This window comes from Lissotriton vulgaris, chromosome 9, assembly GCF_964263255.1.
Source record: "Lissotriton vulgaris chromosome 9, aLisVul1.2, whole genome shotgun sequence".
Classification (NCBI taxonomy): Eukaryota; Metazoa; Chordata; class Amphibia; order Caudata; family Salamandridae; genus Lissotriton; species Lissotriton vulgaris.
This window is the reverse complement of record NC_141697.1, coordinates 540,253,407-540,273,479: the sequence shown is the minus strand read 5'-3', so window position 1 is coordinate 540,273,479 and position 20,073 is coordinate 540,253,407. Positions and strand designations below refer to the sequence as shown.

Sequence of the window (20,073 nt, the reverse complement as noted above, 5' to 3'; positions counted from 1 at the left end):
ACCTTGTAGCCGTCGGAGATAACTGCAGCTCACAAAATGTTTCATCAGAGGGCAAGTTTAGAGGAATCCAAAAGGCAGATGTCCATGGAAAGAGCCTCCGACTGCAGCAGGAAGTTTGGATGCTTCAAATTTGCATAGCTTCCAGTCCAACGTCCTCTCATGTACCGAACGCTCCCAAACGCTCTAAAGCCTTATACCGGCAAGCCCTCACCGGGTAGATCTCTGGCTCCCAGGTAAAGCCAAATACTGAGCATGCAAGCACTAGGATCACAGAGAGAGAGAGAGACAGAGAGCGTCGGAGAGCTGTTGTCTTGTTAAAGGCCTGAAACGGCTAGTGAATAAGAGGGTCTGGACTTTCAGTTGTGACTGATTGTGAGAGGGGAAGATAAAGATTTTCTGCACCCAGCATGCCTTGCGATATACTTAGGCAAATGAGGTGAGAGCCCGACCAATCCCACGTCACTTCTCTGAATGCCTCCTCATCTGCATAAACAGAACACTTTCACAAAGGAGCAGAGTGGCGCAGCGGAAGCGTGCTGGGCCCATAACCCAGAGGTCGATGGATCGAAACCATCCTCTGCTAATTTTGCTTGATTTTCCTTCCAAGGACCAAGCTGTCATTTCCACATAGCCAGAAAGGAAAAGTGCAAGCTTGTACCAGCTATGTGAGAAAAGACTTCTCAACTATTCGTGTCTGTGTAATACAAGAGTGATCGTGAAAGGTACAACCCTGTACTTTGAAAGTAAAGACACACAATTATAACCATAAATGACTGGTGGGAGCTTCACACAACTTTCTGGGCATGCTTTGAATTTCATTCTTCCCTTTTTGTTCTGCTCTTATCTATCTCCTGGGCATTTCATGGAATGTTCTCTTTCTCTTCCCTGCTTTGCTTCCCATGCTGCCTATATATGCTCATTTCTACTATTTGTACTGTTGCTTTTCATTTCTTCTCTTCTGCACAACTTTGTCCTTGGTTTCAATCCCCAGTTCCTTACCCTCTGCAAAAAACGTTCTACTGCTTCTCATGTTGGTATCTAAACCAAATGCACCATTGAAGCTGGTGCAAGATAGTCATTGATTTCTGCAACGTAATATTTAGAACCGAGAGCTAACACATCAGAGGGCGTTGGTGGTATAGTGGTGAGCATAGCTGCTTCCCAAGCAGTTGACCCGGGTTCGATTCCCGGCCAACGCACTGAAAATACTTATATATTCTGCAAGCAGGATATATTGTAATGCAACATGTCACAAAATGGAAATTTCACGAACAGATTAATCAGCCATATATAAAAAAATAAACAAATACGTGGGCAAACATCTCAATCGCACCTTCTGCTACATACATTGTCCTAATATATGATAAGTTTCATAAAGCAGAGTCACAACACACATGTGCTGGTAATAAATTTGTTACAGTGGGCAAACAATGGAAGGGCTGAGGCCCGACCAGACATTGTAACTCCAGCATCTCTATGTTAAAAAGCATTTCTAGGCAATATCTAGCCTCTGAAAAAATATGCAAGATCCACCGATAAATCTGGCAAAAGTCCCTAACATTTTGTGCATACTTGTGCTCTCACCTGAATGTAGCGCCACCTTGTAGCTGTCGAAGGAAACTGCTGCTCACAAAATGTTTTATCAGAAGGCAAGTTGAGAGGAATCCAAGAGTCAGATGTCCATGGAAAGAACCACTCACTGAAGCAGGAATGTTGGAGGCTTCATATTCGCATAGTTTCCTGTCCAACGTCCACAACGCTCCCAAACGCTCCCAAACGCTCAAAAGCCTCACACCGGGCAAGCCCTCACCGGGTATATCTCTGGCTCCAAGGTAAAGCCAAATCCTGAGCATGCTAGTGCTAGGATCACAGAGCGAGAGAGAGATGGTTCAAGAGCTACTGTCTTGATAAAGGCCTGAAACGGCTAGTGCCTAAGAGTGTCTGACTTTCAGTTATGACTGATTGTGAGAGGGGAAGATGAAGTTTTTCTGCACCCAGCATGCCTTGGGATATACTTATGCAAATGAGGTGAGAGCCAGACCAATCCCATGCTACTCTGCCTAATGCTCCTTATCTGCATAAAAAGAACACTTTCACAACGGAGCAGAGTGGCACAGCGGAAGCGTGCTGGGCCCATAACCCAGAGGTCGATGGATCGAAACCATCCTCTGCTAATTTTGCTTGATTTTACTTCCAAGGACCAAGCTGTCATTTCCACGCTACCAGCAAGGAAAAGCGCAAGCTTGTGCCAGCTATGTGAGAAAAGACTTCTCAACTATCTGTGTCTGCTGAAATACAAGAGAGGGATCGTCAAAAGCTCCACACTGTACTTTGAAAGTAAAGGCACACAATAATAAGCATGAATGACTGGTGGGACCTTCAAACACTTTTATGTGGAGGCTTTGAATTTCAATCTTCCCTTTTTTGTTCTGCTCTTATCTATCTCCTGGGCATTTCATGGAATGTTCTCTATTTCTCTTCCCTGCTTTGCTTCCCATGCTGCCTCTATGTGTTCATATCTATTATTTGTATTGCTGCTTTCCATTCTTCTCTTCTGCACAGCTTTGTCCTTGGTTTCAATCCCAGTTCCTTACCTTCTACAAAAACTTTCTATTGCTTTTCATGTTGGTATCTAAACCAAATGCACCATTGAAGCTGGTGCATGATAGTCATTGAACTCAGGGTCCTAATGTTTAGAACCGAGAGCGCAAAGATCTGAGGGCGTTGGTGGTATAGTGGTGAGCATAGCTGCCTTCCAAGCAGTTGACCCGGGTTCGATTCCCGGCCAACGCAATACAAATACTTATATATTCTGCAAGCAGGATATATTTTAAAGCAACATTTCACAAAATGGTAATATAATTAAGAGGTTAATCAGCCATTATATAAAAAATAAACAAATATGTAGGCAAGCATTTCGATCGCCCCTTCTGCTATATTCATTGTCCTAATATATGATAAGTTTCATAAAGCAGAGTCACCACTCACATGTACTGGTAAAAAAATATGTTACAGTGGGCAGACAATGAAAGGGCTGAGGCCCGACCAGACATTTTAACTCCAGCATCTCTATGTTAAAAAGCATTTCCTAGGCAATATTTAGCCTCTGAAAAAAATATGCAAGATCCAGCAATAAATCTGGCAAAAGTCCCCAACATTTTGTGCATACTTGTGCCCTCACCTGAATGTAGCACCACCTTGTAGCCGTCGGAGGTAACTGCAGCTCACAAAATGTTTCATCAGAGGGCAAGTTTAGAGGAATCCAAAAGGCAGATGTCCATGGAAAGAGCCTCCGACTGCAGCAGGAAGTTTGGATGCTTCAAATTTGCATAGCTTCCAGTCCAACGTCCTCTCATGTACCGAACGCTCCCAAACGCTCTAAAGCCTTATACCGGCAAGCCCTCACCGGGTAGATCTCTGGCTCCCAGGTAAAGCCAAATACTGAGCATGCAAGCACTAGGATCACAGAGAGAGAGAGAGACAGAGAGCGTCGGAGAGCTGTTGTCTTGTTAAAGGCCTGAAACGGCTAGTGAATAAGAGGGTCTGGACTTTCAGTTGTGACTGATTGTGAGAGGGGAAGATAAAGATTTTCTGCACCCAGCATGCCTTGCGATATACTTAGGCAAATGAGGTGAGAGCCCGACCAATCCCACGTCACTTCTCTGAATGCCTCCTCATCTGCATAAACAGAACACTTTCACAAAGGAGCAGAGTGGCGCAGCGGAAGCGTGCTGGGCCCATAACCCAGAGGTCGATGGATCGAAACCATCCTCTGCTAATTTTGCTTGATTTTCCTTCCAAGGACCAAGCTGTCATTTCCACATAGCCAGAAAGGAAAAGTGCAAGCTTGTACCAGCTATGTGAGAAAAGACTTCTCAACTATTCGTGTCTGTGTAATACAAGAGTGATCGTGAAAGGTACAACCCTGTACTTTGAAAGTAAAGACACACAATTATAACCATAAATGACTGGTGGGAGCTTCACACAACTTTCTGGGCATGCTTTGAATTTCATTCTTCCCTTTTTGTTCTGCTCTTATCTATCTCCTGGGCATTTCATGGAATGTTCTCTTTCTCTTCCCTGCTTTGCTTCCCATGCTGCCTATATATGCTCATTTCTACTATTTGTACTGTTGCTTTTCATTTCTTCTCTTCTGCACAACTTTGTCCTTGGTTTCAATCCCCAGTTCCTTACCCTCTGCAAAAAACGTTCTACTGCTTCTCATGTTGGTATCTAAACCAAATGCACCATTGAAGCTGGTGCAAGATAGTCATTGATTTCTGCAACGTAATATTTAGAACCGAGAGCTAACACATCAGAGGGCGTTGGTGGTATAGTGGTGAGCATAGCTGCTTCCCAAGCAGTTGACCCGGGTTCGATTCCCGGCCAACGCACTGAAAATACTTATATATTCTGCAAGCAGGATATATTGTAATGCAACATGTCACAAAATGGAAATTTCACGAACAGATTAATCAGCCATATATAAAAAAATAAACAAATACGTGGGCAAACATCTCAATCGCACCTTCTGCTACATACATTGTCCTAATATATGATAAGTTTCATAAAGCAGAGTCACAACACACATGTGCTGGTAATAAATTTGTTACAGTGGGCAAACAATGGAAGGGCTGAGGCCCGACCAGACATTGTAACTCCAGCATCTCTATGTTAAAAAGCATTTCTAGGCAATATCTAGCCTCTGAAAAAATATGCAAGATCCACCGATAAATCTGGCAAAAGTCCCTAACATTTTGTGCATACTTGTGCTCTCACCTGAATGTAGCGCCACCTTGTAGCTGTCGAAGGAAACTGCTGCTCACAAAATGTTTTATCAGAAGGCAAGTTGAGAGGAATCCAAGAGTCAGATGTCCATGGAAAGAACCACTCACTGAAGCAGGAATGTTGGAGGCTTCATATTCGCATAGTTTCCTGTCCAACGTCCACAACGCTCCCAAACGCTCCCAAACGCTCAAAAGCCTCACACCGGGCAAGCCCTCACCGGGTATATCTCTGGCTCCAAGGTAAAGCCAAATCCTGAGCATGCTAGTGCTAGGATCACAGAGCGAGAGAGAGATGGTTCAAGAGCTACTGTCTTGATAAAGGCCTGAAACGGCTAGTGCCTAAGAGTGTCTGACTTTCAGTTATGACTGATTGTGAGAGGGGAAGATGAAGTTTTTCTGCACCCAGCATGCCTTGGGATATACTTATGCAAATGAGGTGAGAGCCAGACCAATCCCATGCTACTCTGCCTAATGCTCCTTATCTGCATAAAAAGAACACTTTCACAACGGAGCAGAGTGGCGCAGCGGAAGCGTGCTGGGCCCATAACCCAGAGGTCGATGGATCGAAACCATCCTCTGCTAATTTTGCTTGATTTTACTTCCAAGGACCAAGCTGTCATTTCCACGCTACCAGCAAGGAAAAGCGCAAGCTTGTGCCAGCTATGTGAGAAAAGACTTCTCAACTATCTGTGTCTGCTGAAATACAAGAGAGGGATCGTCAAAAGCTCCACACTGTACTTTGAAAGTAAAGGCACACAATAATAAGCATGAATGACTGGTGGGACCTTCAAACACTTTTATGTGGAGGCTTTGAATTTCATTCTTCCCTTTTTTGTTCTGCTCTTATCTATCTCCTGGGCATTTCATGGAATGTTCTCTATTTCTCTTCCCTGCTTTGCTTCCCATGCTGCCTCTATGTGTTCATATCTATTATTTGTATTGCTGCTTTCCATTCTTCTCTTCTGCACAGCTTTGTCCTTGGTTTCAATCCCAGTTCCTTACCTTCTACAAAAACTTTCTATTGCTTTTCATGTTGGTATCTAAACCAAATGCACCATTGAAGCTGGTGCATGATAGTCATTGAACTCAGGGTCCTAATGTTTAGAACCGAGAGCGCAAAGATCTGAGGGCGTTGGTGGTATAGTGGTGAGCATAGCTGCCTTCCAAGCAGTTGACCCGGGTTCGATTCCCGGCCAACGCAATACAAATACTTATATATTCTGCAAGCAGGATATATTTTAAAGCAACATTTCACAAAATGGTAATATAATTAAGAGGTTAATCAGCCATTATATAAAAAATAAACAAATATGTAGGCAAGCATTTCGATCGCCCCTTCTGCTATATTCATTGTCCTAATATATGATAAGTTTCATAAAGCAGAGTCACCACTCACATGTACTGGTAAAAAAATATGTTACAGTGGGCAGACAATGAAAGGGCTGAGGCCCGACCAGACATTTTAACTCCAGCATCTCTATGTTAAAAAGCATTTCCTAGGCAATATTTAGCCTCTGAAAAAAATATGCAAGATCCAGCAATAAATCTGGCAAAAGTCCCCAACATTTTGTGCATACTTGTGCCCTCACCTGAATGTAGCACCACCTTGTAGCCGTCGGAGGTAACTGCAGCTCACAAAATGTTTCATCAGAGGGCAAGTTTAGAGGAATCCAAAAGGCAGATGTCCATGGAAAGAGCCTCCGACTGCAGCAGGAAGTTTGGATGCTTCAAATTTGCATAGCTTCCAGTCCAACGTCCTCTCATGTACCGAACGCTCCCAAACGCTCTAAAGCCTTATACCGGCAAGCCCTCACCGGGTAGATCTCTGGCTCCCAGGTAAAGCCAAATACTGAGCATGCAAGCACTAGGATCACAGAGAGAGAGAGAGACAGAGAGCGTCGGAGAGCTGTTGTCTTGTTAAAGGCCTGAAACGGCTAGTGAATAAGAGGGTCTGGACTTTCAGTTGTGACTGATTGTGAGAGGGGAAGATAAAGATTTTCTGCACCCAGCATGCCTTGCGATATACTTAGGCAAATGAGGTGAGAGCCCGACCAATCCCACGTCACTTCTCTGAATGCCTCCTCATCTGCATAAACAGAACACTTTCACAAAGGAGCAGAGTGGCGCAGCGGAAGCGTGCTGGGCCCATAACCCAGAGGTCGATGGATCGAAACCATCCTCTGCTAATTTTGCTTGATTTTCCTTCCAAGGACCAAGCTGTCATTTCCACATAGCCAGAAAGGAAAAGTGCAAGCTTGTACCAGCTATGTGAGAAAAGACTTCTCAACTATTCGTGTCTGTGTAATACAAGAGTGATCGTGAAAGGTACAACCCTGTACTTTGAAAGTAAAGACACACAATTATAACCATAAATGACTGGTGGGAGCTTCACACAACTTTCTGGGCATGCTTTGAATTTCATTCTTCCCTTTTTGTTCTGCTCTTATCTATCTCCTGGGCATTTCATGGAATGTTCTCTTTCTCTTCCCTGCTTTGCTTCCCATGCTGCCTATATATGCTCATTTCTACTATTTGTACTGTTGCTTTTCATTTCTTCTCTTCTGCACAACTTTGTCCTTGGTTTCAATCCCCAGTTCCTTACCCTCTGCAAAAAACGTTCTACTGCTTCTCATGTTGGTATCTAAACCAAATGCACCATTGAAGCTGGTGCAAGATAGTCATTGATTTCTGCAACGTAATATTTAGAACCGAGAGCTAACACATCAGAAGGCGTTGGTGGTATAGTGGTGAGCATAGCTGCTTCCCAAGCAGTTGACCCGGGTTCGATTCCCGGCCAACGCACTGAAAATACTTATATATTCTGCAAGCAGGATATATTGTAATGCAACATGTCACAAAATGGAAATTTCACGAACAGATTAATCAGCCATATATAAAAAAATAAACAAATACGTGGGCAAACATCTCAATCGCACCTTCTGCTACATACATTGTCCTAATATATGATAAGTTTCATAAAGCAGAGTCACAACACACATGTGCTGGTAATAAATTTGTTACAGTGGGCAAACAATGGAAGGGCTGAGGCCCGACCAGACATTGTAACTCCAGCATCTCTATGTTAAAAAGCATTTCTAGGCAATATCTAGCCTCTGAAAAAAATATGCAAGATCCACCGATAAATCTGGCAAAAGTCCCTAACATTTTGTGCATACTTGTGCTCTCACCTGAATGTAGCGCCACCTTGTAGCTGTCGAAGGAAACTGCTGCTCACAAAATGTTTTATCAGAAGGCAAGTTGAGAGGAATCCAAGAGTCAGATGTCCATGGAAAGAACCACTCACTGAAGCAGGAATGTTGGAGGCTTCATATTCGCATAGTTTCCTGTCCAACGTCCACAACGCTCCCAAACGCTCAAAAGCCTCACACCGGGCAAGCCCTCACCGGGTATATCTCTGGCTCCAAGGTAAAGCCAAATCCTGAGCATGCTAGTGCTAGGATCACAGAGCGAGAGAGAGATGGTTCAAGAGCTACTGTCTTGATAAAGGCCTGAAACGGCTAGTGCCTAAGAGTGTCTGACTTTCAGTTATGACTGATTGTGAGAGGGGAAGATGAAGTTTTTCTGCACCCAGCATGCCTTGGGATATACTTATGCAAATGAGGTGAGAGCCAGACCAATCCCATGCTACTCTGCCTAATGCTCCTTATCTGCATAAAAAGAACACTTTCACAACGGAGCAGAGTGGTGCAGCGGAAGCGTGCTGGGCCCATAACCCAGAGGTCGATGGATCGAAACCATCCTCTGCTAATTTTGCTTGATTTTACTTCCAAGGACCAAGCTGTCATTTCCACGCTACCAGCAAGGAAAAGCGCAAGCTTGTGCCAGCTATGTGAGAAAAGACTTCTCAACTATCTGTGTCTGCTGAAATACAAGAGAGGGATCGTCAAAGGCTCCACACTGTACTTTGAAAGTAAAGGCACACAATAATAAGCATGAATGACTGGTGGGACCTTCAAACACTTTTATGTGGAGGCTTTGAATTTCATTCTTCCCTTTTTTGTTCTGCTCTTATCTATCTCCTGGGCATTTCATGGAATGTTCTCTATTTCTCTTCCCTGCTTTGCTTCCCATGCTGCCTCTATGTGTTCATATCTATTATTTGTATTGCTGCTTTCCATTCTTCTCTTCTGCACAGCTTTGTCCTTGGTTTCAATCCCAGTTCCTTACCCTCTACAAAAACTTTCTATTGCTTTTCATGTTGGTATCTAAACCAAATGCACCATTGAAGCTGGTGCATGATAGTCATTGAACTCAGGGTCCTAATGTTTAGAACCGAGAGCGCAAAGATCAGAGGGCGTTGGTGGTATAGTGGTGAGCATAGCTGCCTTCCAAGCAGTTGACCCGGGTTCGATTCCCGGCCAACGCAGTACAAATACTTATATATTCTGCAAGCAGGATATATTTTAAAGCAACATTTCACAAAATGGTAATATAATTAAGAGGTTAATCAGCCATTATATAAAAAATAAACAAATATGTAGGCAAGCATTTCGATCGCCCCTTCTGCTATATTCATTGTCCTAATATATGATAAGTTTCATAAAGCAGAGTCACCACTCACATGTACTGGTAAAAAAATATGTTACAGTGGGCAGACAATGAAAGGGCTGAGGCCCAACCAGACCTTTTAACTCCAGCATCTCTATGTTAAAAAGCATTTCCTAGGCAATATTTAGCCTCTGAAAAAAATATGCAAGATCCAGCAATAAATCTGGCAAAAGTCCCCAACATTTTGTGCATACTTGTGCCCTCACCTGAATGTAGCACCACCTTGTAGCCGTCGGAGGTAACTGCAGCTCACAAAATGTTTCATCAGAGGGCAAGTTTAGAGGAATCCAAAAGGCAGATGTCCATGGAAAGAGCCTCCGACTGCAGCAGGAAGTTTGGATGCTTCAAATTTGCATAGCTTCCAGTCCAACGTCCTCTCATGTACCGAACGCTCCCAAACGCTCTAAAGCCTTATACCGGCAAGCCCTCACCGGGTAGATCTCTGGCTCCCAGGAAAAGCCAAATACTGAGCATGCAAGCACTAGGATCACAGAGAGAGAGAGAGACAGAGAGCGTCGGAGAGCTGTTGTCTTGTTAAAGGCCTGAAACGGCTAGTGCCTAAGAGGGTCTGGACTTTCAGTTGTGACTGATTGTGAGAGGGGAAGATAAAGATTTTCTGCACCCAGCATGCCTTGCGATATACTTAGGCAAATGAGGTGAGAGCCCGACCAATCCCACGTCACTTCTCTGAATGTCTCCTCATCTGCATAAAGAGAACACTTTCACAAAGGAGCAGAGTGGCGCAGCGGAAGCGTGCTGGGCCCATAACCCAGAGGTCGATGGATCGAAACCATCCTCTGCTAATTTTGCTTGATTTTCCTTCCAAGGACCAAGCTGTCATTTCCACATAGCCAGAAAGGAAAAGTGCAAGCTTGTGCCAGCTATGTGAGAAAAGACTTCTCAACTATTCGTGTCTGTGTAATACAAGAGTGATCGTGAAAGGTACAACCCTGTACTTTGAAAGTAAAGACACACAATTATAACCATAAATGACTGACTGGTGGGAGCTTCACACAACTTTCTGGGCATGCTTTGAATTTCATTCTTCCCTTTTTGTTCTGCTCTTATATATCTCCTGGGCATTTCATGGAATGTTCTCTTTCTCTTCCCTGCTTTGCTTCCCATGCTGCCTATATATGCTCATTTCTACTATTTGTACTGTTGCTTTTCATTTCTTCTCTTCTGCACAACTTTGTCCTTGGTTTCAATCCCCAGTTCCTTACCCTCTGCAAAAAACGTTCTACTGCTTCTCATGTTGGTATCTAAACCAAATGCACCATTGAAGCTGGTGCAAGATAGTCATTGATTTCTGCAACGTAATATTTAGAACCGAGAGCTAACACATCAGAGGGCGTTGGTGGTATAGTGGTGAGCATAGCTGCTTCCCAAGCAGTTGACCCGGGTTCGATTCCCGGCCAACGCACTGAAAATACTTATATATTCTGCAAGCAGGATATATTGTAATGCAACATGTCACAAAATGGAAATTTCACGAACAGATTAATCAGCCATATATAAAAAAATAAACAAATACGTGGGCAAACATCTCAATCGCACCTTCTGCTACATACATTGTCCTAATATATGATAAGTTTCATAAAGCAGAGTCACAACACACATGTGCTGGTAATAAATTTGTTACAGTGGGCAAACAATGGAAGGGCTGAGGCCCGACCAGACATTGTAACTCCAGCATCTCTATGTTAAAAAGCATTTCTAGGCAATATCTAGCCTCTGAAAAAATATGCAAGATCCACCGATAAATCTGGCAAAAGTCCCTAACATTTTGTGCATACTTGTGCTCTCACCTGAATGTAGCGCCACCTTGTAGCTGTCGAAGGAAACTGCTGCTCACAAAATGTTTTATCAGAAGGCAAGTTGAGAGGAATCCAAGAGTCAGATGTCCATGGAAAGAACCACTCACTGAAGCAGGAATGTTGGAGGCTTCATATTCGCATAGTTTCCTGTCCAACGTCCACTCACGTCCCGAACGCTCCCAAACGCTCAAAAGCCTCACACCGGGTATATCTCTGGCTCCAAGGTAAAGCCAAATCCTGAGCATGCTAGTGCTAGGATCACAGAGCGAGAGAAAGATGGTTCAAGAGCTACTGTCTTGATAAAGGCCTGAAACGGCTAGTGCCTAAGAGTGTCTGACTTTCAGTTATGACTGATTGTGAGAGGGGAAGATGAAGTTTTTCTGCACCCAGCATGCCTTGGGATATACTTATGCAAATGAGGTGAGAGCCAGACCAATCCCATGCTACTCTGCCTAATGCTCCTTATCTGCATAAAAAGAACACTTTCACAACGGAGCAAAGTGGCGCAGCAGAAGCGTGCTGGGCCCATAACCCAGAGGTCGATGGATCGAAACCATCCTCTGCTAATTTTGCTTGATTTTACTTCCAAGGACCAAGCTGTCATTTCCACGCTACCAGCAAGGAAAAGCGCAAGCTTGTGCCAGCTATGTGAGAAAAGACTTCTCAACTATCTGTGTCTGCTGAAATACAAGAGAGGGATCGTCAAAAGCTCCACACTGTACTTTGAAAGTAAAGGCACACAATAATAAGCATGAATGACTGGTGGGACCTTCAAACACTTTTATGTGGAGGCTTTGAATTTCATTCTTCCCTTTTTTGTTCTGCTCTTATCTATCTCCTGGGCATTTCATGGAATGTTCTCTATTTCTCTTCCCTGCTTTGCTTCCCATGCTGCCTCTATGTGTTCATATCTATTATTTGTATTGCTGCTTTCCATTCTTCTCTTCTGCACAGCTTTGTCCTTGGTTTCAATCCCAGTTCCTTACCCTCTACAAAAACTTTCTATTGCTTTTCATGTTGGTATCTAAACCAAATGCACCATTGAAGCTGGTGCATGATAGTCATTGAACTCAGGGTCCTAATGTTTAGAACCGAGAGCGCAAAGATCAGAGGGCGTTGGTGGTATAGTGGTGAGCATAGCTGCCTTCCAAGCAGTTGACCCGGGTTCGATTCCCGGCCAACGCAGTACAAATACTTATATATTCTGCAAGCAGGATATATTTTAAAGCAACATTTCACAAAATGGTAATATAATTAAGAGGTTAATCAGCCATTATATAAAAAATAAACAAATATGTAGGCAAGCATTTCGATCGCCCCTTCTGCTATATTCATTGTCCTAATATATGATAAGTTTCATAAAGCAGAGTCACCACTCACATGTACTGGTAAAAAAATATGTTACAGTGGGCAGACAATGAAAGGGCTGAGGCCCGACCAGACATTTTAACTCCAGCATCTCTATGTTAAAAAGCATTTCCTAGGCAATATTTAGCCTCTGAAAAAAATATGCAAGGTCCAGCAATAAATCTGGCAAAAGTCCCCAACATTTTGTGCATACTTGTGCCCTCACCTGAATGTAGCACCACCTTGTAGCCGTCGGAGGTAACTGCAGCTCACAAAATGTTTCATCAGAGGGCAAGTTTAGAGGAATCCAAAAGGCAGATGTCCATGGAAAGAGCCTCCGACTGCAGCAGGAAGTTTGGATGCTTCAAATTTGCATAGCTTCCAGTCCAACGTCCTCTCATGTACCGAACGCTCCCAAACGCTCTAAAGCCTTATACCGGCAAGCCCTCACCGGGTAGATCTCTGGCTCCCAGGAAAAGCCAAATACTGAGCATGCAAGCACTAGGATCACAGAGAGAGAGAGAGACAGAGAGCGTCGGAGAGCTGTTGTCTTGTTAAAGGCCTGAAACGGCTAGTGCCTAAGAGGGTCTGGACTTTCAGTTGTGACTGATTGTGAGAGGGGAAGATAAAGATTTTCTGCACCCAGCATGCCTTGCGATATACTTAGGCAAATGAGGTGAGAGCCCGACCAATCCCACGTCACTTCTCTGAATGCCTCCTCATCTGCATAAAGAGAACACTTTCACAAAGGAGCAGAGTGGCGCAGCGGAAGCGTGCTGGGCCCATAACCCAGAGGTCGATGGATCGAAACCATCCTCTGCTAATTTTGCTTGATTTTCCTTCCAAGGACCAAGCTGTCATTTCCACATAGCCAGAAAGGAAAAGTGCAAGCTTGTGCCAGCTATGTGAGAAAAGACTTCTCAACTATTCGTGTCTGTGTAATACAAGAGTGATCGTGAAAGGTACAACCCTGTACTTTGAAAGTAAAGACACACAATTATAACCATAAATGACTGACTGGTGGGAGCTTCACACAACTTTCTGGGCATGCTTTGAATTTCATTCTTCCCTTTTTGTTCTGCTCTTATCTATCTCCTGGGCATTTCATGGAATGTTCTCTTTCTCTTCCCTGCTTTGCTTCCCATGCTGCCTATATATGCTCATTTCTACTATTTGTACTGTTGCTTTTCATTTCTTCTCTTCTGCACAACTTTGTCCTTGGTTTCAATCCCCAGTTCCTTACCCTCTGCAAAAAACGTTCTACTGCTTCTCATGTTGGTATCTAAACCAAATGCACCATTGAAGCTGGTGCAAGATAGTCATTGATTTCTGCAACGTAATATTTAGAACCGAGAGCTAACACATCAGAGGGCGTTGGTGGTATAGTGGTGAGCATAGCTGCTTCCCAAGCAGTTGACCCGGGTTCGATTCCCGGCCAACGCACTGAAAATACTTATATATTCTGCAAGCAGGATATATTGTAATGCAACATGTCACAAAATGGAAATTTCACGAACAGATTAATCAGCCATATATAAAAAAATAAACAAATACGTGGGCAAACATCTCAATCGCACCTTCTGCTACATACATTGTCCTAATATATGATAAGTTTCATAAAGCAGAGTCACAACACACATGTGCTGGTAATAAATTTGTTACAGTGGGCAAACAATGGAAGGGCTGAGGCCCGACCAGACATTGTAACTCCAGCATCTCTATGTTAAAAAGCATTTCTAGGCAATATCTAGCCTCTGAAAAAATATGCAAGATCCACCGATAAATCTGGCAAAAGTCCCTAACATTTTGTGCATACTTGTGCTCTCACCTGAATAGCGCCACCTTGTAGCTGTCGAAGGAAACTGCTGCTCACAAAATGTTTTATCAGAAGGCAAGTTGAGAGGAATCCAAGAGTCAGATGTCCATGGAAAGAACCACTCACTGAAGCAGGAATGTTGGAGGCTTCATATTCGCATAGTTTCCTGTCCAACGTCCACAACGCTCCCAAACGCTCAAAAGCCTCACACCGGGCAAACCCTCACTGGGTATATCTCTGGCTCCAAGGTAAAGCCAAATCCTGAGCATGCTAGTGCTAGGATCACAGAGCGAGAGAGAGATGGTTCAAGAGCTACTGTCTTGATAAAGGCCTGAAACGGCTAGTGCCTAAGAGTGTCTGACTTTCAGTTATGACTGATTGTGAGAGGGGAATATGAAGTTTTTCTGCACCCAGCATGCCTTGGGATATACTTATGCAAATGAGGTGAGAGCCAGACCAATCCCATGCTACTCTGCCTAATGCTCCTTATCTGCATAAAAAGAACACTTTCACAACGGAGCAGAGTGGCGCAGCGGAAGCGTGCTGGGCCCATAACCCAGAGGTCGATGGATCGAAACCATCCTCCGCTAATTTTGCTTGATTTTACTTCCAAGGACCAAGCTGTCATTTCCACGCTACCAGCAAGGAAAAGCGCAAGCTTGTGCCAGCTATGTGAGAAAAGACTTCTCAACTATCTGTGTCTGCTGAAATACAAGAGAGGGATCGTCAAAAGCTCCACACTGTACTTTGAAAGTAAAGGCACACAATAATAAGCATGAATGACTGGTGGGACCTTCAAACACTTTTATGTGGAGGCTTTGAATTTCATTCTTCCCTTTTTTGTTCTGCTCTTATCTATCTCCTGGGCATTTCATGGAATGTTCTCTATTTCTCTTCCCTGCTTTGCTTCCCATGCTGCCTCTATGTGTTCATATCTATTATTTGTATTGCTGCTTTCCATTCTTCTCTTCTGCACAGCTTTGTCCTTGGTTTCAATCCCAGTTCCTTACCCTCTACAAAAACTTTCTATTGCTTTTCATGTTGGTATCTAAACCAAATGCACCATTGAAGCTGGTGCATGATAGTCATTGAACTCAGGGTCCTAATGTTTAGAACCGAGAGGGCAAAGATCAGAGGGCGTTGGTGGTATAGTGGTGAGCATAGCTGCCTTCCAAGCAGTTGACCCGGGTTCGATTCCCGGCCAACGCAGTACAAATACTTATATATTCTGCAAGCAGGATATATTTTAAAGCAACATTTCACAAAATGGTAATATAATTAAGAGGTTAATCAGCCATTATATAAAAAATAAACAAATATGTAGGCAAGCATTTCGATCGCCCCTTCTGCTATATTCATTGTCCTAATATATGATAAGTTTCATAAAGCAGAGTCACCACTCACATGTACTGGTAAAAAAATATGTTACAGTGGGCAGACAATGAAAGGGCTGAGGCCCGACCAGACATTTTAACTCCAGCATCTCTATGTTAAAAAGCATTTCCTAGGCAATATTTAGCCTCTGAAAAAAATATGCAAGGTCCAGCAATAAATCTGGCAAAAGTCCCCAACATTTTGTGCATACTTGTGCCCTCACCTGAATGTAGCACCACCTTGTAGCCGTCGGAGGTAACTGCAGCTCACAAAATGTTTCATCAGAGGGCAAGTTTAGAGGAATCCAAAAGGCAGATGTCCATGGAAAGAGCCTCCGACTGCAGCAGGAAGTTTGGATGCTTCAAATTTGCATAGCTTCCAGTCCAACGTCCTCTCATGTACCGAACGCTCCCAAACGCTCTAAATCCTTATACCGGCAAGCCCTCACCGGGTAGATCTCTGGCTCCCAGGAAAAGCCAAATACTGAGCATGCAAGCACTAGGATCACAGAGAGAGAGAGAGACAGAGAGCGTCGGAGAGCTGTTGTCTTGTTAAAGGCCTGAAACGGCTAGTGCCTAAGAGGGTCTGGACTTTCAGTTGTGACTGATTGTGAGAGGGGAAGATAAAGATTTTCTGCACCCAGCATGCCTTGCGATATACTTAGGCAAATGAGGTGAGAGCCCGACCAATCCCACGTCACTTCTCTGAATGCCTCCTCATCTGCATAAAGAGAACACTTTCACAAAGGAGCAGAGTGGCGCAGCGGAAGCGTGCTGGGCCCATAACCCAGAGGTCGATGGATCGAAACCATCCTCTGCTAATTTTGCTTGATTTTCCTTCCAAGGACCAAGCTGTCATTTCCACATAGCCAGAAAGGAAAAGTGCAAGCTTGTGCCAGCTATGTGAGAAAAGACTTCTCAACTATTCGTGTCTGTGTAATACAAGAGTGATCGTGAAAGGTACAACCCTGTACTTTGAAAGTAAAGACACACAATTATAACCATAAATGACTGACTGGTGGGAGCTTCACACTACTTTCTGGGCATGCTTTGAATTTCATTCTTCCCTTTTTGTTCTGCTCTTATCTATCTCCTGGGCATTTCATGGAATGTTCTCTTTCTCTTCCCTGCTTTGCTTCCCATGCTGCCTATATATGCTCATTTCTACTATTTGTACTGTTGCTTTTCATTTCTTCTCTTCTGCACAACTTTGTCCTTGGTTTCAATCCCCAGTTCCTTACCCTCTGCAAAAAACGTTCTACTGCTTCTCATGTTGGTATCTAAACCAAATGCACCATTGAAGCTGGTGCAAGATAGTCATTGATTTCTGCAACGTAATATTTAGAACCGAGAGCTAACACATCAGAGGGCGTTGGTGGTATAGTGGTGAGCATAGCTGCTTCCCAAGCAGTTGACCCGGGTTCGATTCCCGGCCAACGCACTGAAAATACTTATATATTCTGCAAGCAGGATATATTGTAATGCAACATGTCACAAAATGGAAATTTCACGAACAGATTAATCAGCCATATATAAAAAAATAAACAAATACGTGGGCAAACATCTCAATCGCACCTTCTGCTACATACATTGTCCTAATATATGATAAGTTTCATAAAGCAGAGTCACAACACACATGTGCTGGTAATAAATTTGTTACAGTGGGCAAACAATGGAAGGGCTGAGGCCCGACCAGACATTGTAACTCCAGCATCTCTATGTTAAAAAGCATTTCTAGGCAATATCTAGCCTCTGAAAAAATATGCAAGATCCACCGATAAATCTGGCAAAAGTCCCTAACATTTTGTGCATACTTGTGCTCTCACCTGAATGTAGCGCCACCTTGTAGCTGTCGAAGGAAACTGCTGCTCACAAAATGTTTTATCAGAAGGCAAGTTGAGAGGAATCCAAGAGTCAGATGTCCATGGAAAGAACCACTCACTGAAGCAGGAATGTTGGAGGCTTCATATTTGCATAGTTTCCTGTCCAACGTCCACAACGCTCCCAAACGCTCCCAAACGCTCAAAAGCCTCACACCGGGCAAGCCCTCACCGGGTATATCTCTGGCTCCAAGGTAAAGCCAAATCCTGAGCATGCTAGTGCTAGGATCACAGAGCGAGAGAGAGATGGTTCAAGAGCTACTGTCTTGATAAAGGCCTGAAACGGCTAGTGCCTAAGAGTGTCTGACTTTCAGTTATGACTGATTGTGAGAGGGGAAGATGAAGTTTTTCTGCACCCAGCATGCCTTGGGATATACTTATGCAAATGAGGTGAGAGCCAGACCAATCCCATGCTACTCTGCCTAATGCTCCTTATCTGCATAAAAAGAACACTTTCACAACGGAGCAGAGTGGCGCAGCGGAAGCGTGCTGGGCCCATAACCCAGAGGTCGATGGATCGAAACCATCCTCTGCTAATTTTGCTTGATTTTACTTCCAAGGACCAAGCTGTCATTTCCACGCTACCAGCAAGGAAAAGCGCAAGCTTGTGCCAGCTATGTGAGAAAAGACTTCTCAACTATCTGTGTCTGCTGAAATACAAGAGAGGGATCGTCAAAAGCTCCACACTGTACTTTGAAAGTAAAGGCACACAATAATAAGCATGAATGACTGGTGGGACCTTCAAACACTTTTATGTGGAGGCTTTGAATTTCATTCTTCCCTTTTTTGTTCTGCTCTTATCTATCTCCTGGGCATTTCATGGAATGTTCTCTATTTCTCTTCCCTGCTTTGCTTCCCATGCTGCCTCTATGTGTTCATATCTATTATTTGTATTGCTGCTTTCCATTCTTCTCTTCTGCACAGCTTTGTCCTTGGTTTCAATCCCAGTTCCTTACCTTCTACAAAAACTTTCTATTGCTTTTCATGTTGGTATCTAAACCAAATGCACCATTGAAGCTGGTGCATGATAGTCATTGAACTCAGGGTCCTAATGTTTAGAACCGAGAGCGCAAAGATCTGAGGGCGTTGGTGGTATAGTGGTGAGCATAGCTGCCTTCCAAGCAGTTGACCCGGGTTCGATTCCCGGCCAACGCAATACAAATACTTATATATTCTGCAAGCAGGATATATTTTAAAGCAACATTTCACAAAATGGTAATATAATCAAGAGGTTAATCAGCCATTATATAAAAAATAAACAAATATGTAGGCAAGCATTTCGATCGCCCCTTCTGCTATATTCATTGTCCTAATATATGATAAGTTTCATAAAGCAGAGTCACCACTCACATGTACTGGTAAAAAAATATGTTACAGTGGGCAGACAATGAAAGGGCTGAGGCCCGACCAGACATTTTAACTCCAGCATCTCTATGTTAAAAAGCATTTCCTAGGCAATATTTAGCCTCTGAAAAAAATATGCAAGATCCAGCAATAAATCTGGCAAAAGTCCCCAACATTTTGTGCATACTTGTGCCCTCACCTGAATGTAGCACCACCTTGTAGCCGTCGGAGGTAACTGCAGCTCACAAAATGTTTCATCAGAGGGCAAGTTTAGAGGAATCCAAAAGGCAGATGTCCATGGAAAGAGCCTCCGACTGCAGCAGGAAGTTTGGATGCTTCAAATTTGCATAGCTTCCAGTCCAACGTCCTCTCATGTACCGAACGCTCCCAAACGCTCTAAAGCCTTATACCGGCAAGCCCTCACCGGGTAGATCTCTGGCTCCCAGGTAAAGCCAAATACTGAGCATGCAAGCACTAGGATCACAGAGAGAGAGAGAGACAGAGAGCGTCGGAGAGCTGTTGTCTTGTTAAAGGCCTGAAACGGCTAGTGAATAAGAGGGTCTGGACTTTCAGTTGTGACTGATTGTGAGAGGGGAAGATAAAGATTTTCTGCACCCAGCATGCCTTGCGATATACTTAGGCAAATGAGGTGAGAGCCCGACCAATCCCACGTCACTTCTCTGAATGCCTCCTCATCTGCATAAACAGAACACTTTCACAAAGGAGCAGAGTGGCGCAGCGGAAGCGTGCTGGGCCCATAACCCAGAGGTCGATGGATCGAAACCATCCTCTGCTAATTTTGCTTGATTTTCCTTCCAAGGACCAAGCTGTCATTTCCACATAGCCAGAAAGGAAAAGTGCAAGCTTGTACCAGCTATGTGAGAAAAGACTTCTCAACTATTCGTGTCTGTGTAATACAAGAGTGATCGTGAAAGGTACAACCCTGTACTTTGAAAGTAAAGACACACAATTATAACCATAAATGACTGGTGGGAGCTTCACACAACTTTCTGGGCATGCTTTAAATTTCATTCTTCCCTTTTTGTTCTGCTCTTATCTATCTCCTGGGCATTTCATGGAATGTTCTCTTTCTCTTCCCTGCTTTGCTTCCCATGCTGCCTATATATGCTCATTTCTACT

General features: G+C 43.7%; 12 non-coding genes across 12 annotated transcripts; all 12 read left to right on the top strand.

The window, feature by feature from the left end:
* Positions 1-1,127: 1,127 nt before the first annotated feature.
* TRNAG-CCC (transfer RNA glycine (anticodon CCC)) lies at positions 1,128-1,199 on the top strand. Its single transcript has one exon. It is a non-coding gene; the product is annotated as a tRNA-Gly (tRNA).
* A 1,522-nt stretch (positions 1,200-2,721) lies between these two features.
* TRNAG-UCC (transfer RNA glycine (anticodon UCC)) lies at positions 2,722-2,793 on the top strand. The gene has a single exon. It is a non-coding gene; the product is annotated as a tRNA-Gly (tRNA).
* A 1,529-nt stretch (positions 2,794-4,322) lies between these two features.
* TRNAG-CCC (transfer RNA glycine (anticodon CCC)) lies at positions 4,323-4,394 on the top strand. The gene has a single exon. It is a non-coding gene; the product is annotated as a tRNA-Gly (tRNA).
* Positions 4,395-5,916: 1,522 nt separating this feature from the next.
* On the top strand, positions 5,917-5,988 carry TRNAG-UCC (transfer RNA glycine (anticodon UCC)). Its single transcript has one exon. It is a non-coding gene; the product is annotated as a tRNA-Gly (tRNA).
* A 1,529-nt stretch (positions 5,989-7,517) lies between these two features.
* TRNAG-CCC (transfer RNA glycine (anticodon CCC)) lies at positions 7,518-7,589 on the top strand. The gene has a single exon. It is a non-coding gene; the product is annotated as a tRNA-Gly (tRNA).
* Positions 7,590-9,102: 1,513 nt separating this feature from the next.
* TRNAG-UCC (transfer RNA glycine (anticodon UCC)) lies at positions 9,103-9,174 on the top strand. The gene has a single exon. It is a non-coding gene; the product is annotated as a tRNA-Gly (tRNA).
* Positions 9,175-10,707: 1,533 nt separating this feature from the next.
* TRNAG-CCC (transfer RNA glycine (anticodon CCC)) lies at positions 10,708-10,779 on the top strand. Its single transcript has one exon. It is a non-coding gene; the product is annotated as a tRNA-Gly (tRNA).
* A 1,507-nt stretch (positions 10,780-12,286) lies between these two features.
* Positions 12,287-12,358, top strand: TRNAG-UCC (transfer RNA glycine (anticodon UCC)). Its single transcript has one exon. It is a non-coding gene; the product is annotated as a tRNA-Gly (tRNA).
* Positions 12,359-13,891: 1,533 nt separating this feature from the next.
* TRNAG-CCC (transfer RNA glycine (anticodon CCC)) lies at positions 13,892-13,963 on the top strand. Its single transcript has one exon. It is a non-coding gene; the product is annotated as a tRNA-Gly (tRNA).
* A 1,510-nt stretch (positions 13,964-15,473) lies between these two features.
* On the top strand, positions 15,474-15,545 carry TRNAG-UCC (transfer RNA glycine (anticodon UCC)). Its single transcript has one exon. It is a non-coding gene; the product is annotated as a tRNA-Gly (tRNA).
* A 1,533-nt stretch (positions 15,546-17,078) lies between these two features.
* On the top strand, positions 17,079-17,150 carry TRNAG-CCC (transfer RNA glycine (anticodon CCC)). Its single transcript has one exon. It is a non-coding gene; the product is annotated as a tRNA-Gly (tRNA).
* A 1,522-nt stretch (positions 17,151-18,672) lies between these two features.
* On the top strand, positions 18,673-18,744 carry TRNAG-UCC (transfer RNA glycine (anticodon UCC)). Its single transcript has one exon. It is a non-coding gene; the product is annotated as a tRNA-Gly (tRNA).
* The last annotated feature ends 1,329 nt before the right edge of the window (positions 18,745-20,073 follow it).